We start from the raw sequence: 6000 nt of genomic DNA on the forward strand, positions 1-6000 counted from the left end.
GAATGTGACACGCTAATTTGAAACATTTGCTAGCAGTTGATAAAACAGACTAGAAGATGTTAAAGAGTACCAGGTAGTGTTTTATTCATTTCTGAAACTCGGTGCCAAGTGGCACATCAGCTTCCATTTATCCTCAAGGAAATGCTTTGCAAGAGATTCCCAGGAAAAGCTGAATGATTTATTCAGTCTATGAGAGTACCAAGCCACACAGCCCTGGTCAGTCCCTTTCAGAGTTCATTCTCAAGCCAATGCCCTCAGCTACATCCCGTTTTATTATGTTGAAGAGAAAGTTTGTGGAACATACAAAAAGCTATTTTAGGAGTGTGAACCCTGTACCACAAGCCCTTTACTGTTGCTATAACAATCATACATATTCTGCTGTCACTGATATGAGGACAAGGCACACACTGAGCTGTGATTTGAGATTTACCAAATAGGACAGAAGAAAGATTTTAGGGGCGTTTCTTCGTATTTTGGTATAGTTTTACTCAAGTAGGAGTGAAAGTTACAGTCTTTTTTGTTCTAGTAGGAAACTTCCATGTGGCAACCCTAAAAGGAAGATCTACCAATGCTACTGCAACTGAACCATGCAGATGTTATCATTATCCATAACTCAAAAAAATCAGTGACATTTAAATTATTTCCTCGAAAGCAAAACAAAACAAAACCGCTTTTAACCTTATCAGTAAAGACTGAAACGCAAAGACTGCAATATTTATCTAGATAATTTTTGGCAGTGCTATTCTGCCTAGATTGAATTAAATCTGCATGCAAGAGTACTAGCTGAAAGATTTTCATCTTTATAGTTTATATATAGAATTTAGCATATAGAATTTACTATCCATTTGAAATTGACTCTGTTACTTTGTAAAATTTAAGTAAGACACACGCCTCAGAGACACAATGAAAATGTGTGTCAGAATCAGATTCTCCTGCCACTTGTATTGAAATGAGACCATTAACTCCATGGATTTCAGTACAATAATTTCTAATATATATATCTACATTTAAGACAAAACATTGCAGGTTTTATATTACAGATAGTGAAGGAGAAACCTCTGGATTTGTGGTTGATATATTTAGCATAATCCTAAAATTGCACGTTACAGTACATAATCATATGCATATTCAGATTAGTCAGTGGGGTGTGCCGAGTTAGTTGAGAAAAGTGAAAATTTAAAATCTCAACACTGAATTAATGAATTGATTGTTATCAACAGCTTTGGCAGCTTATTAGCTGCCTTTGATAAGGTTACCTGAGACAGCACATGTAAGCTATATAGGTAACCCAGATCAGCAAAGGGAATGTGCAATCCTCTTTTTCAAATATTTCTATCGGTCCTATTAAAAAGTGGCTGGAATTTTAATTTATATTAAAATTGCAATTCAACACACGTTGAAAGAAAGTTTGGAAGGAACATGAAAGCAGAACACTGGAGAGATGTCCATACAATGGGCATCAGGGTATACAAAGATGGTCATTATGATGAACAGGCAAAGGACTGTATATTCATCTGAAATAACACTGAGATTAAACTCAGAAAACTGTAGCTCTCTTGTACTGGAAAGTAGTTCTACAGAGAGTGGGATATTTTTCCACTCCTCATCGTACCTCTGAGTCTTTAGGAAAAAGAGTTTGGGGAACAGGAATGTATAAATGAATCTTCTGAGCAATCAGAAAGGACTGGCTGGCATCAGATATCCTGCTTAGATTTCACCATGTCCTGATGTGTTTCTAATTTACTGAAAAAGAGTTCCTGAAAAAAGTTTTAGTTTGGTTTTCTTTCCTTTGTTGAACAGAAGTTGTTAAATTGCCACTTTTTGGTATAATATTTCTAAAATTAATTCTGTGGGGAAAAACATGCCAAAGTGTCTGTACTCAGAAGCCTAACCCAAACCCAAGATATGCCTGGATGGATGCAATACTGTAAGATTAATATTTGGGTCTCAGTTCCCCAAGTTATTGAGGTGTATATCAAAACCTGAGCATGTGCACACTCTCCATGAAATCAACAAGACTACATAAGCTTAATCATTTTGCTGAATCACAGAGTAAATTACTATAGGTAGGCAAAATTAATTATGTGATAGTCACCTAAAAATTTCAGGAAACTGCTTACCAATGCAGATAGATTAGGCTTTAATCATTTATTAGGTTGTAAAAATTTGTTTTAAAATAACATGGCTAAAATGGGCTTTATTGCTTATTTCTAAAAGCTACAGAAATAATCCTGCAAGCTTTGCAGTGTTACATGTTCCTGGTAAATGCCAGTATAATATCTTTAAAAGTATGACCACAGACAGTGACCTCCCTCTGAGGTTTGAATTGATTATCTTGTATAAGCAAGATAAATAATCTTGTGCAGTATGAGATTTTTTTTTATTTTTGTCACAGAACACTTTGTTTGATTTATGACTGAAAGTGGGGTGACCTGCATGACTGCATTCTCTTTCAGAGTTTCACAAAATAAGGTCACTTTTTATCTCAATGACCACGGATCAAGGCATCATATGATAAAAGCTGAAGAACATTTACAGTGTAAAAAGCACTAGCAAACAGGTCAGTGGTCAAACACTTGATTTGATGGCCATCACACCCCACAAAGGTGATTTACCTTCTGATGTGTTTGTCCTGTTGGACACTCAGGGTCAGGGAACCATACAGATATTCTTAGGAAAGATTAGGACATATGTAGGATTTGGACGTGGTCTATCCTACAGAACTGAAACTAGTGGGATCTCACTTAGACAGCAGAAATATATGATTTGCTACGATAATATTTCTTAAAGATGGTTAAAAGTGTTGCCAGGTTATTTTCTTTCATTAGACGACAGCCAGACCTGCTCTAACTTTTACAGTCAACCAAAGTCTTTGCCTCGTTTCCAGTGATCATTGGATCCCACAGGTGACACAGTGCAATGTCAATACTCAGTGCTTACATAACATAGCCTGCGTGACTTCTGTATTAATAACATTCAGCCTTAAGGATTATCAATAGTCCATGTATCCATATTTACAAGTTATGAAAATACTGAATTTCTACTGTTTTCTGAGATACTAGCTGTTCACTCAGCATTTCTATATGTAGTCTCAAACCAGTATCACATTTCAAAATAAAAGCAGCATAGATGACTCATGACAAGCGCAGGCATCCAAGTCTCTTTATGCAAAATGAATGGACCCACATTTTTAAAGAACCACTGTTTTAAAGACAGCATTATACAAAATCCTTTAGTATGATTAACAATAGAAGTTCTGACCTGTTAGATTGCTTCTGTAGATTAAAATTCAAGCTGTGTATTTAACATTTAAACTCTAAAAGTCAGAAGAGAATTTTAATGACTGTTTTTTCCCTGTGAAAGACTTTTTCCACAGTTCTATGGGAATTGCTAGAATTCCACCATTGCTATTTGTATTTTCTCTTACAGTCTCCTTTTAAAAGTGTATGTTCCATGTTTTTCTTCCTCCTGTTTCCATGTGGTAGGCAAAGATATTCCGTGACTCAAACAGCATTAGCAACTGAATAAGCCTTTGAGTGTACTGAGAAAAAATGGAGAGATGGTAACAGCCACATTTCACAGCAGTAGAAAAAGTGCTTGTGCAGCATGCACTGGCATAGCTGAGCATATGCTCTCCATGGTTCTTCAGTCATCTGCTTGGAGTGGGCAGCAGTGCTGAGTAAAAGACAATCTGTCTCTCTGTTAATGAAAAAGTATCTCTATAAAATAGAGTTGATTAGTATAAGGGTAAACTGTTCAGTGACTTAGAAACTGAGAAACATGAAAAATATGCATGATCGCTTGAGCAGCTCAGATACTTATGGTATATGAAACACTAATACTGTAAAGCTTATAGTACTTGAATACTTGAAGACAGAATGCAAGAAATATAAAATATTTTTAAATAAGTACATCTTGAAAATTTAGCAAGTTATAACTTATTTATAATAAATATATAAGTATTATAAGTATAATACCACCTCCTTTTAAAGTGTGCCTGCAGTTCAGTACAGGGATGCACAAACCAGCTTTAAAAGAGATAGCAGAGGCAACAGAATAGGTTTAAGAGTGTTAGTGCATAAGCTAATCAACTCCCATTTCTCACCTGAATACCTTGACTCACATAGGGCTTCATGCTGCTGCTGCTGGATTGCTCCATATAAACAAGCCCAACTGTGCAGATAGCTTGACAACCTCTGTACTTTTCTGTCGGCTGCAAGGCGGGCATATTCTTTGTATAGATCTGAAACGGCAATTGGCTGAGCAAATAAAAGTGAAGGTCCAATTCAGCAGTGTTACCAGGTTCTTTCTTCCTTTTTCTCTCACTAGAGAACACGCTGCTGGCATTTTATCTGACAACAATAGTGACAACATAATCACATTGTAGACGGGACTAACACCTCCATCTTTTAATAAGATCATCCAACAGTGAAATCCATTTGAATCGCTGAAAAAAAGGGGACAGAAATTTTGCCAGCTGCACAAAACCACAGATTTAAAATTCTATATTTTTCCTGTGCCAGGAATCTGCCTTAAGCTGAATTTTAGCAGATGGACAAAACAGCTCAGATATTTTTTTAAAAAGGGTTAGACAAAACAAAGTATATTTCTCTTATATCCAGTTGAGGTCACTTTTTTTTAGGATTTCTAGAATATCCAAGATTTTGAGAAAAATTTCACATTTGCTGAAGTGTCTTTTGGGCAGGAAATAAGCCCTGGTCTTTCTTCCAAATATGTATTTAAATTTTTCCAGTTTAAGTCCAGAGTCAGGAATGCAATCCACTGAACCCACTGTTCGCTTGTTGCCACAAATATTTATTAAATCCATTAGCAAAATGTCTCTCCTCCCTGTCTAGCACCAGCTCCACAGACGACACCAAGTTGGGCGGGAGTGTTGATCTGCTGGAGGGTGGGAAGGCTCTGCAGAGGGACCTGGACAGGCTGGATCGATGGGCCGAGGCCAACTGTATGAGGTTCAACAAGGCCAAGTGCCGGGTCCTGCACTTGGGTCACAACAACCCCAGGCAACGCTACAGGCTTGGGGAAGAGTGGCTGGAAAGCTGCCCAGAGGAAAAGGACCTGGGGGTGCTGGTTGACAGCCGGCTGAACATGAGCCGGCAGTGTGCCCAGGTGGCCAAGAAGGCCAACGGCATCCTGGCCTGTATCAGAAATAGTGTGGCCAGCAGGAGCAGGGAGGTGATCGTGCCCCTGTACTCGGCACTGGTGAGGCTGCACCTCGAATCCTGTGTTCAGTTTTGGGCCCCTCACTACAAGAAGGACATGGAGGTGCTGGAGCGTGTCCAGAGAAGGGCAACGAAGCTGGTGAAGGGTCTGGAGCACAAGTCTTATGAGGAGTGGCTGAGGGAACTGGGGCTGTTTAGTGTGGAGAAGAGGAGGCTGAGGGGAGACCTCATCGCGCTCTACAACTACCTGAAAGGAGGTTGTAGCGAGGTGGGTGTTGGTCTCTTCTCCCAAGTAACAAGCGGTAGGACGAGAGGAAATGGCCTCAAGTTGCGCCAAGGGAGGTTTAGACTGGACATTAGGAAAAATTTCTTTACTGAAAGAGCGGTCAGGCCTTGGAACAGGCTGCCCAGGGAAGGTATTTAAAAGATGTGTAGGCGTGGCGCTTAGGGACATGGTTCAGTGGGACTTGGCAGTGTTAGGTTAACGGTTGGATTTGATGATCTTAAAGGTCTTTTCCAACCTTAATGATTCTATGATTCTATGACACGAACTCTATGTAGGAGTTACCTTTCCTCTCTTAGCTGGAGAGGTTTGGTGATGGACCTATTCCTTTCAGAGCTTCAGATAAACATAACTGTAAGGCAAAGAAAGGAAAAGTTTGACTGAAAAAAAAAAAGTAAAGAATATATACTACTACAACTGGCATTATCAATTGGGAATTTTAAAATTAGAGTGCCTAAAGTAATATCTCCCATCCTCCTATGTTTTTGTTAGTGGGATGTTTGCCACAGTTTTCAAGGTACAAAGGAGTACAGA

This window comes from Calonectris borealis, chromosome Z (assembly GCF_964195595.1).
Source record: "Calonectris borealis chromosome Z, bCalBor7.hap1.2, whole genome shotgun sequence".
In the NCBI taxonomy this organism is placed as follows: domain Eukaryota; kingdom Metazoa; phylum Chordata; class Aves; order Procellariiformes; family Procellariidae; genus Calonectris; species Calonectris borealis.